The sequence below is a fragment of the Paroedura picta genome, chromosome 2, assembly GCF_049243985.1.
Source record: "Paroedura picta isolate Pp20150507F chromosome 2, Ppicta_v3.0, whole genome shotgun sequence".
NCBI lineage: Eukaryota > Metazoa > Chordata > Lepidosauria > Squamata > Gekkonidae > Paroedura > Paroedura picta.
In genome coordinates this window covers 172578654-172603427 of record NC_135370.1, presented here as the reverse complement: position 1 = coordinate 172603427, position 24774 = coordinate 172578654, and the positions used below count along the sequence as shown (strand labels likewise).

Genomic DNA, 24774 nt, shown 5'->3' with positions numbered 1-24774 from the left:
GGATTCTTTGAGAGGAGAATGATGTAAGCCACTTTAGATCCATGTTGGGGACAAAGGTGGGGTACAAATGTATTAAATAATTAAATCATGAAGGGATAAAATAGGATGAGGAGACCTTGAAATACATCTCAATCCTGAAAACAAATCAAGTCCTCGCACATCTGGGGGCAGGCAGCTACTTTGTTTATGCAAAGAAGCTCTTGTTGGAATAGGAAGGACAACAGATGCCTAGCTTCTTCTTGGGTACCTGGACCTCTTTCCTAGTCAAATGAACAATCGGCAGGTCGATCTGTACCCGATCTGTGTGGCAAGATGAGACAGGAAATTAAGAAAGCACCAGAGAGATTAAGAATTACATCCATGGCCAATTTAGATGACATTGTTTTACTATGCCAGGAAGGTCGGTCAGGGGAGGAAATGAAGGCGAGACAGTTTCATTCAAATGCAAAATGCAAGCCAGGGTTTTGCATAAAATTTTCGCAACACAGTAGATGGGAACATATTTCAGCTGCAATATTCACATACTGAAGCTTTGTCTCTGTCTCCTCTCTGTTTCTCCAAATGTCTTTAGCACTTGACAGGTCCCGAGATTTTCACCCTCAGGCCTGAAAGGACATCCCTTTGAACTCTTGGTCTGCACTGATTCCGTTTGTTCTCTGGACTTCGTCAAGACAAAGCTGACCACTATCTGAAGACAACATATAGGGAAGCCACTGGATTACATGCCCAACCGGTTCTGGTTGTAACTTTCTAGATTCCAGAAGGAGTTTTCCTTGCTGGGAGAAGACTACAGCTGTCTTTCTGACTAAAAAAAAATCAATAAAAATATCGTCAATAATATTGTCAATAAAATTAATGTCTGTTCCGCCCCACCACTGGTTTCGTACAAATGGCATAAAATTTGAGGTGACAGTGACAAAATGCCATCCAAGAAGCAAAACTCTGAACCCTACCCAAAATTATTATTGGTGTTGTTGTTGTTGTTATACTGCACCCCTCTTGAAAAAATTGTCTCGGGGCAGTTATAATGGTACGTGAAACAAAAAAAAATCAATAAAAATGAGCATTCGTTTGGGGCACCACAATTGAAGGAGGATGTAGGCAAACTGGAGCATGTCCAGAGGAGGGCAACAAAGATGGTGAGGGGTTTGGAGACCAAGACGTAGGAAGAAAGGTTGGGGGAGCTTGGTCTGTTTAGCCTAGAGAGGAGGCGACTGAGAGGGGATCTGATAACCATCGTCAAGTATTTAAAAGGCTGCCATATGGAGGATGAAGCAGAGTTGTTCTCTCTTGTCCCAGAAGACTGGGCCAGAACCAATCTGATGAAATTAATTCAAAATAAATTACAGCTATGATTCTAAAAATATTTTCTGTGTGACTTCGTGCCCTGTACAAGCAACATTCAAGTCCTGGAAAAGAAAAAGAAAAAAAAGCATGTGTAATCTGCAATCCATCCGTCTATTAGGGATTCTGCCTCATTTCACCCATTTTGAAGAATCAGCAACACAGCTGCAAAGGCTGCCCTGTATAACCGCTCCCATCTCCCCTTGCTCAGACTCAAGGTGACTGGAATATCACCAAGTACATGAGACATTCAAAGGCCAGATTTAAATATCCATGTGCTTAAGGATGGCATTTAAATCAATGGCATTGATTCTGGTCCTTTCATCATCCCCGAATGGTTGAATTTCCAAGCAAGCACATACCGCATGATATGGAGCTGGATTTCCCCACCTATGCCTCCATCATTTCTCAGGTTGACTTAACATCTTATTATACCTGCTGCTGCATGTCATAATGCCACTTCCGTGTCTTCCTTGCCACAAAGACCAAAGATGCCTGTGACTTCTTAACTGTGAACAAGAGTAAAGGTAAAGGTATCCCCTGTGCAAGCACTGAGTCATGGGGTGACGCTCGCCAGCGTTTTCATGGCAGACTCAATACGGGGTGGTTTGCCAGTGCCTTCCCCAGTCATTACGGTAGACTGTGATTAAAAAACAGCCCTGGAATTGCTCAAGCCGAGAGGCTTGGATATGGGCCACAATGACCGTTTCCGCACTGGGAACTTCACTGCCCCAGCTCCTGTGCAGGAGCACAAATTGGGGGCGGATGCTGGGGATTGGACCTGGGACATCCTGCTTGCCCAAAATATGCTCTGCTGCAGAGCCCCAGTGCCTCCTGATGGTGTTTTGCCGCTGCCCACATGCACATCAGTAACATACACAAATGGAGTAACTGTCGATGATTCGAAGGAACTGAACGGTGTGTCAAATACCGCCCGCCCCCTCTTCAAATTTAATTTTAGAACATCTCTTAGTGAAATAGAAAGGAAGGCAGAGCGGTGCGAAACAGGCCAAACTCCCGGAGCATTAAAGGAAAACAGCAGGGAATATCAGCTCACCCTTGCAGAGGGAGTTTCCGGTGAGAAGAAAGGGAGCATCTTCAGTCTGTCCCCAATCTGCCTTGAAATGAAAGCAGCTCCACAGCTTAAGAGGCCTTCTACACAATCCGTCAGAGAGGCAGATTCCGCTTTGCCGGGATCATTCTGCCGCGTCCCGCTTCTCAAGTGGCCTTTCCACCTGACTGAACCGAAAATTCTTTGGCGGAAAGAATTGCTCTGGAAAAGCCAACCTAAGCCAACCCCTTTCTCTTTCAGGCCTTGCAGGGAAAGTGAATGCTCTGTTCAGCACTCATTCCTGCTGGTATAGCATTGCCTGATCTTGTCAGATCTCAGGAGCTTAGCTGGGTCAGCCCTTGGCTGGGAGATTACCGAGGGTGACTCTGCAGGGGAAGCCAATGGGCAACCACCTCTGCTCTTCACCTGCCTTGAAAACCCCGTGCTGGAGTCGGCAGACGCTGGCTGTGACTTGACGACACTTGACATACATGCAGTAGGAAAAGGGGAATCCTGAATAGCCCTAACTCGCTTGCGTCCATCGAAGCTTGGAAGCAACGCAGGGGTGTCCCAGGTTAGTATTTGACTGGTGGACCACCAAGGAAATCCAACGTTGCTACACAGAGGCAGTCAATGTCAAAACTCCTCTGTTTGTCTCTTGCCTTGAAAACTCAGTGGATATCAGAATTTAAACAGGGTTATGTCTGGTCAGTATTTCAATGTGGACAACCAAGGAAGTCCAGGGTTGCTATGTAGAGGCAGCCAGGAGCAAACGTCCTCTGTTTGACTCTAGCCTGGAAAACCCCATGGATCTCAGAAGCTAAGTAGGGTTAGAAGTTGATTGGTGGACCACCAAGGAAGTCCAGGGTTGCTATGTAGAGGCAGCCAGGAGCAAGCCTTCTCTGTTTGTCTCTTGCCTTGAAAACCCTGTGGATCCCAGAAGCTAACCCGGGTTAGAATTTGACTGGTGGACCACCAAGGAAGTCCATGGTTGCTCTGCAGAGGCAGCCAGGAGCAAAGCTCCTCTGTTTGACTTGCCTGGAAAACTGTGTAGATCTCAGAAGCTAAGCAGGGTTGGCCGTGGTTAGTTTCTGGATGGGAGACCACCAAGGAAGTCCAGGGTTGGTATGCAGAGGCACGTAGGAGCAAACTTCCTCTGTTTGACTCTAGCCTGGAAAACCCCATGGATCTCAGAAGCTAAGTAGGGTTAGAAGTTGATTGGTGGTCCATCAAGGAAGTCCAGGGTTGCTATGAAGAGGCAGGCAGGAGCAAACCTTCTCTGTTTAACCTGGAAAATTCAATAGATCTCAGAATCTAATCTAAGTAGGGTTAGAATTTGACTGATGGACCACCAAGAAAGTCCAGGGTTGCTCTGCAGAGGCAGGAAATGTCAAAACACCATGGGATTGCCATGTCAGCTGAGACCTGATGGAGCTTTGAACACCGTTTTCACTCCTGGCGCTAATGTCCAGAACAGGTTTTGCTGTTGTTGTTGTAGTTGTTTCAATATTCCATTTTATCTCAGATTGCTTCCAGCTATCCGAAAAGCCAAGGTTCAGGTTTTAATTCAACTTCTTTCCTGGGGCATTCTGTTCCTGAGAATGAATGCTGGTTGACCATGCTGGGTAGGTAACTTGACGGGTGTGCATGTGGATTTGTATACATTGAAAGCTGCTGCAAACCGCTTGGCTGTTTGTATGCCGAGCAACCTTGGAACGGAAAATCAAAAGGAGCCCGTGGAGAAAGATCAACATTCCCAGCCTCCCACCAGCTGCACACATGTGCTCTTGGAAGAAGCTTTGTTTGGGAGGAAGAGGCGACCCCCCAACACTCAGCTGAGGTGGGGGACGGGTCATTGGGAAGGAAAACAACACAGAGGCAGCAGTCTTCCACAACATGCTGCCCCGGAGAGGAAAGTCAGTGGGGAGGGGGCTGAAGCGGTATAGGGCTTTGTGAATTATGAAAGCAAAAGAACAGCTCTTGACAGGTTTTACCCATAAGAACATCAGAAGAGCCCTGCTGGGTCAGACCAGGGGTCCATCTCGTTCTGCCTTCTGACTCACACCATGGCCAATCAGTTCCTCTGGAGGGCCAGCAACAGGGCAGAGAGGCCGAGGCCTTCATAAGACTACTTATGTTGTGCCCCAGACAACCTGGGCCTGGTTGCGCCTTTCAGGAGAGCACTAAACACATCACTGTTCCATGAGTCACATCGGGGACATTTAGCAAGGCAGCTAACCTCCAATCAAAGCCTCCCCAGGAGGGTCAGACCAGGGGTCCATCTAGTCCAGCCTCCTGTCTCACACAGGGGCCAGCCAGTTCCTCTGGAGGGCCAACAACAGGGCAGAGGGGCCGAGGCCTTCCTAAGAACACCAGAAGAGCCCTGCTGGATCAGACCAGGGGTCCATCTAGTCCAGCCTCCTGTCTCACACAGGGGCCAGCCAGTTCCTCTGGAGGGCCAACAACAGGGCAGAGGGGCCGAGGCCTTCCTAAGAACACCAGAAGAGCCCTGCTGGATCAGACCAGGGGTCCATCTAGTCCAGCCTCCTGTCTCACACAGGGGCCAGCCAGTTCCTCTGGAGGGTCAGAAACAGGGCAGAGAGGCCGAGGCCTTCTTAAGAGCATCAGGAGAGCCCTGCTGGATCAGACCAGGGGTCCATCTAGTCCAGCCTCCTGTCTCACACAGGGGCCAGCCAGTTCCTCTGGAGGGTCAGAAACAGGGCAGAGAGGCCGAGGCCTTCCTAAGAACATCAGGAGAGCCCTGCTGGATCAGACCAGGGGTCCATCTAGTCCAGCCTCCTGTCTCACACAGGGGCCAGCCAGTTCCTCTGGAGGGTCAGAAACAGGGCAGAGAGGCCGAGGCCTTCATAAGCATCAGAAGAGCCCTGCTGGATCAGTCCAATGCCTTGAAAACCCAGGGTTGGCCAAACTGCAGCTCACCAGGTGTCCATGGACTACAATTCCCATGAGCCCATGCCCACCACATGCTAATAGGAGCTCATGGGAAATGAAGTCACCCCTGACTTGATGGCCCTTCACACACGTAGACAACCTAAATCACCCCAGGCAATGTTGGAAACTCAACTTCTTGTAAAGGTAGCAGCTTGCTAAGTGTCCAAGGGTCCTGTGGTCAGAAAAACAACACTTAACACAAATAGATGTATGTGTCAGCTGTGGGAAAATGCTCTGAAAATCGCCTGTGGGAAAATGATTTGAAACACACTTCCTGGCTCACACAGAGAGCATGGATTAAAAAAAAAAAGAACTGCCATTGATCAGAGCTGATTTTGTACAAACCTGACTGAAGTTTCCCGAGAGACCAATTCTGGAATCCATCCAGGGCAATAAACCTCCTTTCCTAGGTGACAGTTCCAGCAGAAATCCAATAGAGAAATTCTGATTGTATGAGGGAAGAATCAATTCATTGTAAAGACGAATAGACTCGCATTTCTTGTGGCACCATTCTGGAAGGGATCAAAATGTGATCTGAGAACTAGCAAAATGAAAAGTTTTTTTCTTTTCTTTTTAAGGTATGAAGAAAATGTTGAGCCCCAAAGAAAGTTTTTATCCAAAGAGATTTCATAGAATCATAGAGTTGGAAGGGGCCACACAGGCCATCTAGTCCAACCCCCTGCTCAATGCAGGATCAGCCCAGAGCATCCTAAAGCATCCAAGAAAAGTGTGTATCCAACCTTTGCTTGAAGACTGCCAGTGAGGGGGAGCTCACCACCTCCTTAGGCAGCCTATTTCACTGCTGAACTACTCTGTGAAAAATGTTTTCCTGATATCTAGCCTATAGAATCATAGAATCATAGAGTTGGAAGGGGCCACACAGGCCATCTAGTCCAACCCCCTGCTCAACACAGGATCAGCCCAGAGCATCCTAAAGCATCCAAGAAAAGTGTGTATCCAACCTTTGCTTGAAGACTGCCAGTGAGGGGGAGCTCACCACCTCCTTAGGCAGCCTATTCCACTGCTGAACTACTCTGACTGTGATTTGGTCGAATCAAGACTACACTATAGGTAATTTGGTTCGAATCAATTCAGACAGAATCAAAAATAGTCCAAATCTGCTCCTTGCACATCCCTCTCTCAACCTTTCCTTGTAGGGCTTCTTCTACGGTTGCCAGGTCCTTCAACACTGTCAGCAGGGGGTGGGTGGAGCATTCTGGGAGTGGGAGGAGCACCACGAGATGCTGACATCATCTGGAAGAGACATCAGCATGCTAGAGTCATAGAGGGACAATGCTCTGGCTTTGGGGCAAAACTCTATGGTAGAATTCGCTTCAAACCACAGAGTTTTGCCCAAAGACCAGAACATCCGCCCAACCCAACAATACCAGCATTCTTATGTCTCTTCCAGGAGATGTCATCCCATTACAACATTCTTCCAAGTTCAGGTAAGTTGTGAGGAATTCAGGGAGGGTGAGGTCCATCTGGAAAAAGGGGGGCTCAATCAGACCAGTAGTTTTGGCAACCCTAATTTGGGTGTGCCACGGGAGAGGGAAGCAGTAAACTTGTGTCCTGGGGGGAGAAATCCCATGTGAAAACGTTGATCTCAATCTGAGCCACAGTGTTATCACAGCATGCTTCCTGATCTATATATTTTTATTCATTTATTATCTAGAAACTTCAGCTGTGTTTGTCTCCCCACTGGGGTTTCAAAGCAGCTTACGAAAAGGACAACAAAATACACTTCAGGCAAACAAAGCGAAAGGGCGCAGCAGAACTCCAGCTCGGGCTGGTCCAGAATCTACCAGCCTGGCTCGTGACAGGGTATGTCAAAAGTTACACACAGCCCAAACTACAGGCAGCAGGCAAGGGATAGAAGGTTCCCCGAGTTCCTGTTTGCTGGAACCAAAATTGTCCCAGTCTTCCTCTCCCCTGCCGGGATGAGCAGAGGGTCTTTCAGTGAATGTTTCAGACCCCCTCTCCACCGAAGGCAGCCTTTCCTCTGAGCATTTGGTCTGCAAGACATTCTGCAGGGCCCTGATAAAGAGCTGGCTGCACCAGCCCCCTTTTTGGCATTTGCAGCAGAAGATGATCCATCACTGGAAGAGGAAATGATGTTATCTCAAAGGGAACATGCTGTGCCCCAGACAACCTGGGCCTGGTTGCGCCTTTCAGGAGAGCGCTAAACACATCACTGTTCCATGAGTCACATCGGGGCGATTTAGCCAGGCAGCTAACCTCCAATCAAAGCCTCGCCCAAGAGAGGGCTGACGTCAGCATACCATGTGGTGGGGCATCTGCCAGGGCCCTGGGACGCTGGCCCTGCCATGATGCTTCCTCTGTTTCCTACCTGAGCGTTCTCTTTTGGGTCCGTTTAGTCCAGCATCCTGTCTCACACATTGGCCAACTGGCTCCTCTGGAGGGCCAGTCACGGGGCATAGAGGCCAGATTTGAGACTCCAGTCAATTCCTCTCAAGAAGTGGATTCCATTGAATAAAATCTGTTTATTGAAAATAGAATGATGAAAATAGAATGATCTCTACATTCTTACTAAGACTAATGTACCTTGGGACAGCCCTCTTATCTGCCCTCTCCCCCAACAATCCCTCCAAACTCAGGTTTGAGACTGAAAGCCTCCAAATGTCATCCTCCCATGCAAGTTATTTATAGCCATTGCCTCTAGCCCCAAGGTTGGGGAGTTAACTTGTTCCCAAACACCCAATGGATTTAGGGCTCATCCAGGCCAGCTGAACCCTACTTTGCAATAAACAGACATGCCAAGCAAAATGGGGTTATAATTACCTACCTTAACTAATTACACAAGATATAACAGAACAAATATATGAATGCATGAAGGTAAAGGTATCCCCTGTGCAAGCACTGGGTCACGTCTGACCCTTGGGGTGATGTTCTCTAGCGTTTTCATGGCACACTCAATACGGAGTGATTTGCCAGTGCCTTCCCCAGTCATTACCGTTTACCCCCCAGCAGCAAGCTGGGTACTCGTTTTACCGACCTCGGAAGGATGGAAGGCTGAGTCAACCTTGAGCCGGCTGCTGGGTTTGAACTCCCAGCCTCATGGACAGAGCTTTCAGACAGCACATCTGCTGCCTTACCACTCTGCACCACAAGAAGCTCTATATGAATGCATAAGACATGGCAAAAACTTGTGGTCACATGGCTTTGACACCATGGCCCCCATAAGAACATCAAAAGGGTCCTGCTGGATCAGACAAGTGATACTTCTAGTCTATCATCCTGACTCACATAGTGGCCAACCAGTTCCTCTGGAGGGCCAACAACAAGGCATGGAGGCCGAGGCCTTCATAAGAAGAGCCCTGCTGGATCAGACCATTGATGCCTCTAGTCCAGCATCTTGACTCATACTGTGGCCAACCAGAGACTCTGAAGGGCCAACAACAGGGTATGGAGGCCAAGAACATAAGAAATGTCCTGCTGGATCAGACCAATGGTCCATGTAGTCCAGCACCCCATCTCACACAGTGGCCAACTAGTTCCACTGGACAACCAACAACAGAGCATGGAGGCCGAGGCCTTCATATGAACATAAGAACAGCCCTGCTGGATCAGACCAATGGTCCTTGTAGTCCAACACCCCATCTCACACAGTGGCCAACTAGTTCCACTGGACAACCAACAACAGTGCATGGAGACCGAGGCCTTCATATGAACATAAGAAGAGCCCTGCTGGATCTGACCAGGGGTCCAACATCCTGTCTCTTGGCACTGTGAACTGCTGCAACAGGAGGCAGACCAAGCCACAAAAGACGCCCATGCTGTGGTGTTAGCTGCCGTGAAAGCAATCTGTCCGGCTTGTCAGATCACCAGTGGTCAATCACATGCCTCCCTGGCCTCACCCACGTTCTCAAAACACTTGGCAGGCACCTGGAGAGGTGCCAATGGCCATCCCCACTTTACACAATAGGGAAGCTCATCCAAGTGCTGCATATGTGGCAGACAGGGCTGTTGACAAGTCAGATTATGGGACAGAACTGCCCCATGTGTCAAACATGTGCCAGCGCCAACCATTCTACAGGCCATCAGAGCTGCTTATATCTGTTAGATGAAAGGAGTCCGTTCTATTAAATCCATGAATTCAGTAGGACACGAACACTTGGCTCCAACCACTTTAGTGGAAACAGAAATCCTGAACAACCGACGAGCAAACAGTAGAACTTGTATACAATTCAGAACTCCTGCCACAGCACGCTATTGGTCCTTAATGGAGGCCCATGATTGGACCTCTAGTCTGACTCTTGATAGGTCAATTTTGGTTAAGAGTCCAGGGCCAGCGAATTCCAAGTAAGGGCTCAGAATCCCAGCCTCATGTCTCAAGCCCAGAGTCTTGCACAATCTCTTTCAGTTTGCATACACAACACGTTCCATTCTTGTTTTCACACTTCACTCTGTAGAGTGGCATCAAGCTGTGTTGTGCCCAACCAAGGAACGACAGCAATGCCGTGAAAATTAGATCACTGGGCGCATCACTTAAAAGTGGATGATTCCCTGTGGCAGGTTTCAAAAATATTCCTTAAACAAAGAGCACTTGCAATGGAAATTTATTTGCGAGAAAACAGTTTCGCAAATGACTCGCTAGTCGAGACACATCTGCAAGGTCGGCTCGTTGTCCCCGAGTGCCTTTGAACGGCAAACACCCCCATGTGGCATGGGAAGAGCATCAGTGAGATTTCAACGACAAATCTGGGCCTATTATGCATGCATTGCTTTCCTCTGCAGTCAATTATATGGCCCTTTCTCTGGCTTTGCCGCACCTCCTGGGTGGGATGCTGGACTTGCAACACCCCCACCCACTCACTAAGTCAAGACGAACCACCTGATGGCATACCCCACCCAGCAACCTCCACACACACACTCACTATGGTGGCCCTAGGAGCCCTGTCATCCCTGGATCTGCTGACGCTCCTCACTGCCAACCCCCACCCAGATGCCTGAGTGCAATACATAGCAATACAGTTGCCAGGGCAAATGGCATATTCACGTGATTGCCGACAAAGGCAGAGTATCAGCAGCAGGCGCTTGAGCTCCCATTGGTAAATGAGGGCTTGTGAGCAGAAAAGGGGAGGAGACCAAAAACATGCTAACATTTATACATAAGAGAACACCATCCTCGGTGCCATCACACAAGAAAAGTCACCGTAAAACTAGTTACAGAAGCCTTGCTGAAAAAATGCTGCCAGAACTGTGGGCAGTGCTTGCAATGCAAAAACGAAAATAGCATGATGGATTTTGTGCTGCGAAAATGGTGCCACGTTAAGAATTAAAAACTAAGACGTTGTTTTTGGCAGTCATTTTGCGAGTTTTCCGTGCTGCATAATACACCCTGGTTACAATCTTGGGCTGAATCAATATATTTTGACGGGAATAACTCTGCATTGGATTTACTGTCAGTCCCTACATCAGCTTGATGCAGTGTTAAAGAGAAGCAGCCTCTTTAGTGAATGGGGTTTGATTCCCCCCCTCCTCCACATGCAGCCAGCAGGCTGACCTAGGGCCAGTTACAGTTCTCTCAGAACTCTCTCAGGCTCACCTACCTCACAGGGTGTCTGCTGTGGGGAGAGGAAGAGAAAGGTGTTTGTAAGCTGTTTTGAGACTCCTTTGGGTAGCAGCTCTTCTTCTGTGATGTGGTGGTAAAGTGGGTGGGGGTGTTGCAAGGAGAAAAGCAGCTCTTCTTCTGTGATGTGGTGGTAAAGAATGTGAATGCAGTCTTGGGCTATATCACCAAATATACTTCTGTGAACTTCTCATAGATTTGTGAATGAGATCTTGGGGAACGCGTGGACTGTGAGCTAAATATGCACAGACGTGGCAGTAAAGGAGGCAAATGCAGTCTTGGGCTGTATCAACAGAGGTATCGCTTCAAAATCGCAAGATGTTACAGTCCCGTATCAGTCCTACCCCATCTGGAGTACTGTGTGCAGTTTTAGAGGCCTCACTTCAATATGGACATGGATAAAATTGAGAGTCTGCCTCCGTAGGCAGCCAATTTATCTGTTAAACTACTCTGACTGTGGACATTTCCCCCCCCTGATATCTAGCCAGTACTGTTCTACATGTAGTTTAAACCAGTGGTCCCCAACCTTTTTATCACCGGGGGCCCAATGCTTAACTATTTCACTGAGGCCTGGGGGGGGTAGTCTTTTGCCGAGGGATGTCGCTGCCACCTGAGCCCCTGCTCCACTTGCTTTCCTGCCGGTTCCCCTGACTTCCCACTGCCCACTGGGGGGCGCTGTCAGCAGCAGCTGCGCAGTGCCACACCAAGGGGGAGTCCCAGCCATGGCGGCCACTGGAGAGCACCAAAGGTGAGCTGGCGGCAGAGTGGCAGGGCAGCCCCTGAGGCAGCAGCCGGGGAGGAGGACGAGGAGGAGCCACGATCCGGTACCGACTGATCTACGGACCGGTACCGGTCTCCGGACTGGGGGTTGGCGACCACTGGTTTAAACCCATTCCTGCGGGTGCTATTCTCTGCCGCCAACAGGAACCACTCCCTGCCCTCCTCCAAGGGACAACCTTCCAGATAAAGACAGCCATCCTGCCCCCTCTCCACCTCCTCTTCTCCCGGCAGAACATTCCCAAGTCCCTCGGCCTTTCCTCGCAGGGCTTGGCCACGCTGCATATCTATAGACCAGTTTCAATTAGACCTTTCAGAATCTATCAGATCCAACGAACAGATCCTCCTTCCGTCGCAGACCTCAAAATTAATTCTGTGAAAAATAGAATGCTTTGGAAAGATCTTTTTGCCCAAGTCTCTTTTTTCCCCCCTGCTAAGAAAAAAAAAATCAATGCCATTTAAGACTCTTATCCCGATGAATAGAATTGTTAGGCCTTAAGTAACGCATTCAGGTGAGACCACTCATAGCCTTGGGATGATGTGTCTAAATTAAAATGATTGCTTCCTAATGATACGTTAAGCGTGACGAGAAACCGTATCTCCCTCATCTAGAGCCCGGCTCGGCTGTTCCCAGGCTCTCCGCCGCTTGTCAGCCAGCTGATTGTCTCCAGACTGGTGCATCAGGACCTCTTCAGGTGTCATTGTTTTTACACGGGGAAGTCATAGACACTATCGCCTCCTGAGGGTTCCCACGTGATGTTCTGCTAGAGAGCTCAGCTGTTTCCTCAGCCTCTCTGAGCGGCTGAGGAGATGTGCTTTCCCTCCTGAAATGACATCTTCCGGCACTCGGCAATTGCTTTGTTCACGTTTGTGTGAGAGGCATGCTAAGCTATGTGGCTGCCTTCTCCCAGATGAATTTAGCGGACTAGGAGAGCCAGTTTGGTGTAGTGGTTAGGAGTGTGGACGTCTAATCTGGCGAACCGGGTTCGATTCTGCGCTCCCCCACATGCAGGCAGCTGGGTGACCTTGGGCTCGCCACAGCACTGATAAAACTGTTCTGAGTGAGCAGAGATGTCAGGGCTCCCTCAGCCTCACCCACCTCACAGTGTGTCTGTTGTGGTGGGAGGAAAGGAAAGGCGAATGTAAGCTGATTTGAGACTCCTTTTGGTAGAGAAAAGTGGCATATAAGAACCAACTCTTCTTCTAGGGTAGCCAACTTCCAGGTGGGTGCTGGAGAGTCAACAGAAATCATTTACCCTGGGGAAGAGGGCTGCTTTGGAGGGCTGACTCCATGGTTTTATATTCTGCCAACGTCCCCCTGTAGGGTTTCCAAGGCATGAGATGAGCACAGGCTGTGTGTCATTGCTTGTCTCCCTGTAACAATTCAGGACTTCCTTGGTGGTCTTTCATCTAAGCACTAACCAGGGCTGACCCTACTTATCTTCCGGTATGTGATGTATTTGAGCCAGCCAGGATCATCCATGTCAAGGCAAGTATATTTACTCAGAACTAAGTCCTGATATAGGCTAGATATCAGGAAAAAGTTTTTCACAGTCAGAGTAGTTCAGCAGTGGAATAGGCTGCCTAAGGAGGTGGTGAGCTCCCCCTCACTGGCCGTCTTCAAGCAAAGGTTGGATGCACACTTTTCTTGGATGCTTTAGGATGCTTTGGGCTGATCCTGCGATGAGCAGGGGGTTGGACTAGATGGCCTGTATGGCCCCTTCCAACTCTATGATTCAATATTTCTATGGCCTGTATGGCCCCTTCCAACTCTATGATTCTATGATTCTATGATTCTATGATTCTATGATTCTATGATTCTATGAGCTAAAATCTCTTCTGACCATGCAGGTGTGATCCCCCCCCCCAAAAAAAATATGAATGTGAATTTCCCGTCCGATCACCATGAATGAGACTATTGCAGCAGTTTTGCCTGAGGTTAACTCTGGAGTGGAATGCAGGATATGACCAAAGAATGTTTTGTGTTCCTTTAATGGCTGTGGGTGTTCTCTGGAATGGACCATTTTGCCTGCAGGGGTGGGATATGGGCTCAACACTTGTATTGTGTAAGAAAACTGAACCTGGCAGTTCTTTGGAAGGAAGAGGTGGGAGTTGGCTGAAGGTAAGTATCCTGGGGGGCAACGGACCCTTCTGGGGTCCGGATGTGGGTTGGCACAAAGGGTGTATGGCAGGAGTGCTTGTGTGCCATGAATGTTGCTCTATTATCAAAGAAAAGAAAAAATAACTGGAAAAGATTCCTTTGTTGCAATACGTAAAGTAAAAATGAGGCTCTAAAACAAGGGCCGTTGGCCTTTTGTGTCGCCGCACTAAGCAAGTTGCAAGCACATGACAGGAAGTAACAGGACATCAGAGTAGGGCTCTCATTTACTCACCTTCAAAAAAAATTTAGCCTATTCTACTCCACCCTGAGGAACATAAGAATATCAGAACAGCCCTGCTGGATCAGACTAGGGGTCCATCTAGTCCAGCATCCAATCTCATATAGTGGCCAACCCATTACTCTGGAGGGCCAGCAACAGGGCAGAGAGGCCGAGGCCTTCCTAAGAACAGCAGAAGAGCCCTGCTGGATCAGACCAGGGGTCCATCTAGTCCAGCCTCCTGTCTCACACAGGGGCCAGCCAGTTCCTCTGGAGGGCCAACAACAGGGCAGAGAGGCCGAGGCCTTCCTAAGGACATCAGAAGAGCCCTGCTGGATCAGACCAGGGGTCCCTCCAGTCCAGCCTCCTGTCTCACACAGGGGCCAGCCAGTTCCTCTGGAGGGCCAACAACAGGGCAGAGAGGCCGAGGCCTTCCTAAGGACATCAGAAGAGCCCTGCTGGATCAGACCAGGGGTCCCTCCAGTCCAGCCTCCTGTCTCACACAGGGGCCAGCCAGTTCCTCTGGAGGGCCAGCAACAGGGCAGAGAGGCCGAGGCCTTCCTAAGGGCATCAGAAGAGCCCTGCTGGATCAGACCAGGGGTCCATCCAGTCCAGCCTCCTGTCTCACACAGGGGCCAGCCAGTTCCTCTGGAGGGCCAGCAACAGGACAGAGAGGCCGAGGCCTTCCTAAGGACATCAGAAGAGCCCTGCTGGATCAGACCAGGGGTCCATCCAGTCCAGCCTCCTGTCTCACACAGGGGACAACCAGTTCCTCTGGAGGGCCAACAACAGGGCAGAGAGGCCGAGGCCTTCCTAAGGACATCAGGAGAGCCCTGCTGGGTCAGACCAGGGGTCCATCCAGTCCAGCCTCCTGTCTCACACAGGGGCCAGCCAGTTCCTCTGGAGGGCCAAGAACAGGGCAGAGAGGCCGAGGCCTTCCTAAGGACATCAGGAGAGCCCTGCCGGATCAGACCAGGGGTCCATCCAGTCCAGCATCCTGTTTCACACAGGGGCCAACCAGTTCCTCTGGAGGATCAAACAAAAGAGCATAGAGGCCAAGGCCTTCCCATGCTGTTGCTTCCTCGCTCTGGGATTCAGAGGTTTAGTGCCTCTGAATGTGGAAGTTCCTCTCATTTGCCATGGCTGGTAGCTACTGATAAATTTATCCTCGATTAATCTATTTAACTCCCTTTGAAAGATTTCTATTCCTGTCGCCATCACTGCATCCCTTGGCGGCAAATGAAACAAACACAAAAAGGGAGGTGGAAGGTATCACACACTTCTTGTGTGTTTCCACTTTAGGCTCCCCCAGTGCGTTTGTAAATAAAGTCCATCTAACTAAGGCATCTTAAATCTGGCGTTTTCTTATCCAAAGGAAACTGAATCCGCTAAGCACTGACCCATGGTACGTCCTGCAGCTTTGGGAAGTGGGAGGAACGTAGCAATATTTTATTTATGATACCTCTATCCTGTTTCTCCAGCAAGAGAGGCCGGGGGTTTCCTACCTCAGTCTCTTGGCAGGTGTAGAATTGCTTGGGTTCAGTTTCCAAACTACTTGCTGGTCTCTATCCTACTACTTGTTGCAAGGAGGGCAGAGTTTTCCTGCATTCCTCTCAGTTTCTCTGCAACCTCTTCTCACCTGGGAAAGAACATTCCCAAAGTTATAGGACCCAGACAGAGGAACAGCTGCAGATGTTGGCAGGCAGAGTGAAAAATGACAAAGGTCTGAAATTGCTCCTGTTTCCTCTTCTTCCATGGAGGAAAGATGTTGATCTAGGAGGCCTCACTTCAAGAAGGACATAGATAAAATTGAAAGGGTACAGAGGAGAGCGACGAGGATGATCTGGGGCCAAGGGACCAAGCCCTATGAAGATAGGTTGAGGGACTTGGGAATGTTCAGCCTGGAGAAAAGGAGGTTGAGAGGGGACATGATAGCCCTCTTTAAGTATTTGAAAGGTTGTCACTTGGAGGAGGGCAGGATGCTGTTTCTGCTGGCTGCAGAGGAGAGGACACGCAGTAATGGGTTTAAACTTCAAGTACAACGATATAGGCTAGATATCAGGGAAAAAATTTTCACAGTCAGAGTAGTTCAGCAGTGGAATAGGCTGCCTAAGGAGGTGGTGAGCTCCCCCTCACTGGCAGTCTTCAAGCAAAGGTTGGATGCACACTTTTCTTGGATGCTTTAGGATGCTCTGGGCTAATCCTGCGTTGAGCAGGGGGTTGGACTAGATGGCCTGTATGGCCCCTTCCAACTCTATGATTCTATGATTCTATGATTCTACTTCATCCATCTATTCCTTCTGATTCCAATCCGCTAACCCTCACTACTTCTATTCCAACGCACAGATCCCATAACCTCTAGGAATTCTCCTTCTGGGAGCCAGAAAGAATTGCAGGAATAGAAATCAGTGCAAGAAACTTGCATTCCCAGATGTCTGAACTCATATCATTGTGTCCTTAGTAGAACTTTGAAAAGGATGGTCTCCCTTAGGGCTATGGGCACAAACTACGAAAATTCGGTTCAGTTCATAGCTCATGGCCAAACCACGAATCAAACCACAAAAGATATCAGAAGGCTCATTTCTGAACCAAGCCGGTTTGTCCAGTTGGTTGCCCTGAAAACTTGGTTGAAAGGAATCACAGTCCCTTTCAACAAAGTTTGCAGAAAGCCTGAAAAACAGCTCAGCACCTTTAAACAGGGTTTGCAATAAGCCCGCTATAGCTGCAGTCCCTTTAAACTTTAAATGGGACTGCAAAAGACCACCTGCAGCTTTTTCAGGGAATAGTGAGGCTTAAAGGGAGTCCCTTTAAATCCCCGCTTTCTGCTCCATCCACAAACCGCCATTAACTGCTCTAAATGTGGATGTTTGTGATGACGAACCTGTCATGAACTTCTGTTCCCAAACCACGAACAGTGCAAACTTTTGCTTCATGGTTTGGTTGGTGCCCATCCTTAGTCATAGAATCATAGAATCATAGAATCATAGAATCATAGAATCATAGAGTTGGAAGGGGCCATACAGGCCATCTAGTCCAACCCCCTGCTCAACGCAGGATCAGCCCTAAGCATCCTAAAGCATCCAAGAAAAGTGTGTACCCAACCTTTGCTTGAAGACTGCCAGTAAGGGGGAGCTCACCACCTCCTTAGGCAGCCCCTTCCACTGCTGAACTAGACTCACAGAATCATAGAGTTGGAAGGGGCCATACAGGCCATCTAGTCCAACCCCCTGCTCAACGCAGGATCAGCCCTAAGCATCCTAAAGCATCCAAGAAAAGTGTGTACCCAACCTTTGCTTGAAGACTGCCAGTGAGGGGGAGCTCACCACCTCCTTAGGCAGCCTATTCCACTGCTGAACTACTCTGACTGTGAAAATTTTTTTCCTGATATCTAGCCTATATCGTTGTACTTGTAGTTTAAACCCATTACTGCGTGTCCCCTCCTCAGCAGCCAACAGAAACAGCATCCTGCCCTCCTCCAAGTGACAACCTTTCAAATACTTAAAGAGGGCTATCATGTCCCCTCTCCTTTTCTCCAGGCTGAACATTCCCAAGTCCCTCAACCTATCTTCATAGGGCTTGGTCCCTTGGCCCCAGATCATCTTCATTGCTCTCCTCTGTACCCTTTCAATTTTATCTACGTCCTTCTTGAAGTGAGGCCTCCAGAACTGCACACAGTACTCCAGGTGTGGTCTGACCAGTGCCGTATACAATCTTCCCCATCTTCTCTTGCCATGTTGTGTATTGGTTAGGGCATCACCAGAGAAACTCATGTCTAAATCCTCACACTGCTGTAAAGCTCATTTTCAGTCAATCACTCTCTCTCCATCCAACTTGTTCCACTGTGATGATCAAATGGAGAAGGAGAGTGCTAAGAACACGAAGATGAAATTCTTAGAAGAATGGTGGAACAGGTAGGCAATAAAAGACCAGAGAGATAAGACAAGGAAAAACATGACAGGAGCCTATGTCTCCAGTTAAGTTGTGGCAAGCAGTGACTACCGAATAGGGTTGCCAACTTTCACTTGGGAAAATTGTGGAGAGTTGGGATCAGTGCCTGGTAAAGGTGGAATTTGGGGTATGGGGCTCAGCAGGGATGTGATTCCATGGAGTCCACCATTCATGGCTGCCATTTTTTCCAGGGGAATATCAGTAGCCTGTAGACTGAATATCAGTTGTAATTCTGGGAGAATTCCAGGATCCACCCTTATGTCGATGACCCTACTACTAGGACAGTTGACTGCTAATAGCTGATGATTTAGGAATATGTATCGAGAATGGAAGGGGAGACTGGAGACTGGTGGTGGAAACTGCTTGTCAAGTTGCAGATGACTTTATATAAACAGAACTGGAAGGGACCTCAAGAGTCATTGAGTCTAACCCCCTACATAACATAAGAAATTCAAAACTACTTCTCTCCATTCCACCAGTGATCCTAGTTCTATGCTCAGGGGAAAGCAAGAAGAAGGAGAAGAAAAGTTGTTTTTTATATCCTGCTTTGCACTGGCTGAAGGAGTCTCAAAACAGCTTACAATTGTTTTCCCTTCCTCTCTCCACAACAGACACCCTGTGAGGCAGGTGAGGCTGAGAGAGCTCTGATACGACTGCTTTGTGAGAATAGCACTATCAAGACTGTGAGGATCCCAAGGTGACCAGCAAGCTACTTGTGGAGGTGCGGCAACCAGACCCGGCACACCAGCTTAGGAGCCTCTACTCTTATAAGTTGAAGCTCCTACTCTTAGGAGCCTCTACTCTTATAAGTTGAAGGACTGCAATCTGGATTTTCAGATAGTTAAGTGGATAGGGAATTGGTTAGAGAACCGCACTCAAAGAGTTGTTGTCAATGGTGTTTCATCAGACTGAAGAGAGGTGAGTAGTGGGGTACCTCAGGGCTCGGTGCTCGGCCCGGTACTTTTTAACATATTTATTAATGATCTAGATGAGGGGGTGGAGGGACTACTCATCAAGTTTGCAGATGACACCAAATTGGGAGGACTGGCAAATACTCCGGAAGATAGAGACAGAGTTCAACGAGATCTGAACACAATGGAAAAATGGGCAAATGAGAACAAGATGCAATTTAATAAAGATAAGTGTAAAGTTCTGCATCTGGGTCAGAAAAATGAAAAGCATGCCTACTGGATAGGGGATACGCTTCTAGGTAACACTGTGTGAACGAGACCTTGGGGTACTTGTGGATTGTAAATTAAACATGAGCAGGCAGTGTGATGCAGCGGTAAAAAAGGCAAATGCCATCTTGGGCTGTATCAACAGAGGCATCACATCAAAATCACAAGATGTCATAGTCCCATTGTATACGGCACTGGTCAGACCACACCTGGAGTACTGTGTGCAGTTCTGGAGGCCTCACTTCAAGAAGGACGTAGATAAAATTGAAAGGGTACAGAGGAGAGCGACGAAGATGATCTGGGGCCAAGGAACCAAGCCATATGAAGATAGGTTGAGGGACATACTTTTCTTGGATGCTTTAGGATGCTTAGGGCTGATCCTGCGTTGAGCAGGGGGTTGGACTAGGCCTGTATGGCCCCTTCCAACTCTATGATTCTATGATTCTATGATGATCTACCATCCAAGTAGTAACCAGGGCTGACTCTGCTTAGCTTCTGAGATCCAACAAGATTGGGCTAGTCTGGGCCATTCAGATCCTTAATATGAATGTATAAAGTGCTGTGAAGTTGCTGCCAACTTATGGTGGCCCCATAGGGTTTTCAAGGCATGATATACTCAGAGGTGATTTGCCCTTGCATGCCTTTGCATCGTAACCCTTTTTTATGGTCTCCCACCCAAATCCTAACCAGGGTCGACCCTGTTTAGCTTCTGAGATCTGAGAATATCGTGCTATCCTGGGCCATTCAAGTCAGGACAAGAGATGTGGACAGAGGTGGTCTCTCATCACCTGACTCTGCTTAGCATCCTTGGACTTCTTTGGTGGTCTCTCTTCTAATTACTCACCAAGGTGGACACTGCTTAGCTTCTGCAATCTGAGAAGACTAAGCTAGCCTGGGATATCCTCGTCAGTGGTTAAGGGAACAGAAGAAACTTGCCATGGTTTATCTTTGCAATGAGGCCTGTCTTTCTCTGTCTGCTTGGAGAAACTTTTTTATGGCTGGCATTTTACCCTCTCATTAAACATGCTGATGCAGTGCTTTTCTGGCCACAAGATTAATGATGCCAAGCTCAACATAATGTTTGTGTCCCCAGGGTCACAAACAGTCTCTTCCCCATATTATTATCTGCTTTCATCTTAATGGCCACTAAGGTATTTGTTGACATGGGCATTAGCATATAGGCAGGCTGAAGTAGATTAAGCTCAAAAGATTGGGGGGGGGGGGGGTTACATCTGCTGGCAAAAGCAGAACTGCTATTTTAAAAACTTGGAGAACAAAACATCTCTGTTTTTTGCCAGCGGTTGATCTATACCAAGGTTCTTCATAATCAAGGTATCCCCCAGGTATTAGGGGTTGTAGAAAACAATCCAAAACAAGTAAGCTCCATGTTGCTGAGAGGCAGTGTCAGGGGACAATTCAACTTATGTTTTTATGTTAGAAACACAAGAAAAGCTCTGATGGATCAGTGCAGCATCCACTCTCACACGGTGTCCAACCAGTTCCTCTGGAGGGCCAACAACAGGGCATAGAGGCCGAAGTCTTCATAAGAGCATAAGAGCTCTGATAGGGCAGACCAGTGGTTCATCTAGTCCAGCCTCCTGGCTCACACAGGGGCCAACCAGTTCTTCCAGAGGGCCAACAACAGGGCAGAGAGGCCAAAGCCTTCATAAGAGCATAAGAAGAGCCCTGCTGGTTCAAACCAGTGGCCCATCTAGTCCAGCATCCTGTCTCACATGGTTCCTCTGGAGGGCCAACAACAGGGCAGAGAGGCTGAGGCCTTTATAAGAACATAAGAAGAGCCCTTATTAAAATCTTGCTAGCAAGAAACGTTTTCACTAGCCTAGGCTTGCCATTAGACCGCCCCCTTCAACAAACTGAGGAATGCAACATGTCCAGAAAGTGGCCTCCATTTCAACAGTCTAGGACTTTCCCCATGGCTCTATGGCCCAAGCCGATTTAGAGCTGCAGCCTGACAACCAGTGGGAGACTGGGGGCTGAGATAGGGTTGATGACATGATGTCACTGATGGATTTTCCCCAGAAGTAATGTCATGCCTCTTTTGGGATCTCTGGAAACTCTATGATAAAAACCACAAGGTTTTCAACAATTCCTAGAAAGGACTGATTGTGAAAAGGTCTGATCTTCATGAAGAAGATCTTAATAAGTGAACAGTGACTCACAAAAGCTTATACCCTACTAGAAGGTGTATTAATCTTAAGATGTTACTGGGCTGGCAGGAAGGAAAAACATTGCAGTTGGATGATGGCATCCTGTGACTTCTGGGGAAAACCCAGAAGTGATGTCATGTTGCTCTAGAAACTTTATATTGCACTGGAAACTCTATGGTTTACCAAAGAGTTTCTGGCTATTCCTGGAGCGACATAACAGCATTTCTAGTTCTGCCTCGGAACTGATAAACCCCATCTTCTAACAACATACTACTCTACCCCTTCCCCCTGGACACTTGCTGGTTGCTGCCAATGAGTGGCAACCCTGTATGATGGAGAATTGTATGCTACTTTGACATGGTAAGAAACTCAGGCTATGAATTTTGTGTATAAATAAAACCCAGACACCCTTTTTTGGCTTGTTTCATTCTAAATAAAACAAGGAGGCCGTAAGAAGCCATCACCCTCTTTGGCCACTCAAATGCTCCAGAGAGAAGCAAAATCCTTCTATAAATGAATACGATTTGCATATCTTTGCTTGATTTACATAATGTATTCTTCTGCTTGTCACCGAGAGGAGGAAGGAGCTTTGCCAGGGACTAGAAATCCTATCCCCTTGTTATGTCTTGTTATATTTTGCAGCTGCGTGTTGGCTGCCAGATTTACAGCAGCTTTCCAGTTAATGTGAAATGGCAAGAGACAAACCACTTTCAGCAGTATCCAATAATAGAACAGCCATAAGGATGGGCGGGGGAACTGCCACATGTCCTGGAACCCTTGAAGACTGCCATGATGGCCTTCTGCTGCAGCCTTTCACTGTTCACCGCTGTTAGGTTTCTGAGCATAACCCTTTCCCTGACTAACCTGGGAGAGTGTCTGTCTCAGCCTTTAGGAAACTTTTGACCCCAGTGGAACCCCTGGAATATTTTTTCAGGTTTCAAGGAGCCCCAGAAATGATGTCAGCGGGCCACACTCCAGAAGTGACATGATGACATCAGAAGTGACATCACCACCGACACCATAAGCCCTCCTTTTTCTCCCTCCCCTTGCTTTTACTACTACTGCAGAATAATACAGACGCACTGGGAAACCAATATGGCAATAAAAAATATCCAAATTGGACTTTATATAAGTCCAATTTGGATATTTTTTATTGCCATATTGGTCGCCTCTCTTCAGTTTCAGTAATTCTTTTATTCTTATTTCACTTGCTCTCATTTATTTATTCTTATTTCATTTACTCTTATTCTTATTCCACTTCCACTTATTTATTCTTATGGGACTTGTGTGAAATAAGAATAAAAGAATTACTGAAACTGAAGAGAGGCGACTCTATATAAGTCCAACCATATTGGTTTCCCAGTGCGTCTGTATTATTCTATATTTGTCTCCTCACTGGGACCCACCCCTCCCAGTTCATTATTTTTACTACTACTGCGGCAGCTCTGCCTAATGTAGGCCGGAAAGGAGGGCAGAAGCTGAGAAGAACTGCTGGACTCCCTCCACAAATAACTTCCCAGTGCCATCTTGACTAGGCCAAAGAGTCCTGGCTCCCTACCTTCCCCCATGATGTTCCACAAGGTCGGGCCCTGGCTGACACTAAGGGGGGTGGAGGAAAGGAGGAGGTAGGGCCCTGCCAGTGTGGCTGTTATGGGCCAGCTTAATTCTGAGGGCTACCTCTTTCTCTCCCTCCCCCTCCATTTAAAGGTGGGAGTAGGCATGCCGACTGCAGCCCTCCCAGACACAGTAACCTCAAGATAACTTGGTCATGCTTGGGAGGGGGATAGGGAGAAATGGAAACCACCAGTTCTCTAGCTTGGCTGAGCCCATTAAGCCAGGCGGGGAAAGGCCACAGAACCTCTCCAGAGCCCCCGTGAACCCCCAGGGAAAAAGAGAGTTGGTTCTTATATGCTGCTTTTCTCTACCCAAAGGAGTCTCAAAGCGGCTTACATTTGCCTTCCCATTCCTCTCCCCACAACAGACACCCTGTGAGGGAGGGGAGGCTGAGGGAGCCCTGATATTACTGAAGAAGAAGAAGAGTTGGTTCTTATATGCCGCTTTTCTCTACCCAAAGGAGGCTCAAAGCAGCTTACAGTCGCCTTCCCTTCCTCTCCCCACAACAGACACCCTGTGAGGGAGGGGAGGCTGAGGGAGCCCTGATATTCCTCCTCGGTCAGAACAGCTTTATCAATGCCGTGGTGAGCCCAAAATCACCCAGCTGGTTGCATGTAGGGAAGCGTGGAAAACCCATCTCGCCAGATTAGAAGTCCGCACTCCTAACCACTACACCAAGCTGGCTCTTGTGTTCATCCATGTCCTGCTTGTAGTCCCTGTGTCCTGCTTGTAGTCTTTCCAGGGGCATCTAGGTGACCAAAGTGTGAAAAAGGATACCGAACTGTATCTGTTATGGCTGCAGTTCAATTCTTAACGGCCGGGTCAGCTTGAAAAGGATTAAGACTTTTTTTTTTTTACATCTGGAACTGTAAATTTTTTGTAAGTTGGTATTTTGTAGATCAGACCCTAAGTACATCTTAAAAAGCTAATGTTCTGTCTTCTGCCTGTTTTGCATTTGAGATTGGAAAGAAAGAAAGAAAGAAAGAAAGAAAGAAAGAAAGAAAGAAAGAAAGAAAGAAAGAAAGAAAGAAAGAAAGAAAGAAAGCGTTTTTGTCTTACAGGGCTCTCTTACTTTGCATAATCTTGTGAAATAAATCGAAACCAATAGACACAGTTGAGGAAGAAAGAAACCAGCCGAAGCTCCGCTGAAGTTCCTCCGGCGAATCTGTCAACAACATAATATATCGCTGCTCTCGGATCGGGCAGGGGAATCTCCTTGGGACGGATCCATCTCCCTGTTTCTCAACAGCACTGTCACTAAAACAATGGCGGCCGTAATTGGCGTGATGGACGGCCTCAACAGCTTCATTTCTTCGCGGGCCCCGTGCAGCGGGACGAGTTTGTTCCCCATTAATCCCCCTTTCGCAAAGAACACGGAGACCAGAAGGGCTCCGTCTTTCCACTGTCTCGGAAGGCACAAAAGATTTCTCCGCATAGGCCCAACAGCGGTGTGAGAACTTTTGTCTGGGATGAAAGAGACGCAACAGAGGCCTTCTGTCGGCGCTGAGGGGGAAGAATGAAAAGGGCGCTTTTAAGGCCCAACCGAGTGCTGAAGTGACACACAATATTGTTAGATCTCAACTCAGCGGTTCCCTCAGTCTACGGAAGCAAGAACTGCTGGGGGGGGGGGGCAACGGACTGGAAGCACAAAATGGCTACAGCTTGTTACCGCCTGAGAGAACTGGCCAGGAGGTGTATTTAGCTACAGTGCTCGTGTGTGTTACGAGCCATCAAGTCCTTCCGATGTATGTGTACATCAGAATGTACATAT

General features: G+C 48.1%; 1 long non-coding RNA gene across 1 annotated transcript; it reads right to left on the bottom strand.

The window, feature by feature from the left end:
- Window positions 1-5753: 5753 nt before the first annotated feature.
- LOC143828850 (uncharacterized) lies at window positions 5754-24196 on the bottom strand. The gene is made up of 3 exons (XR_013227935.1): window positions 24076-24196; window positions 7698-7847; window positions 5754-5859 (listed from the first exon to the last, which is right to left on the bottom strand). It is a non-coding gene; the product is annotated as an uncharacterized LOC143828850 (long non-coding RNA).
- Between the last annotated feature and the right edge of the window lie 578 nt (window positions 24197-24774).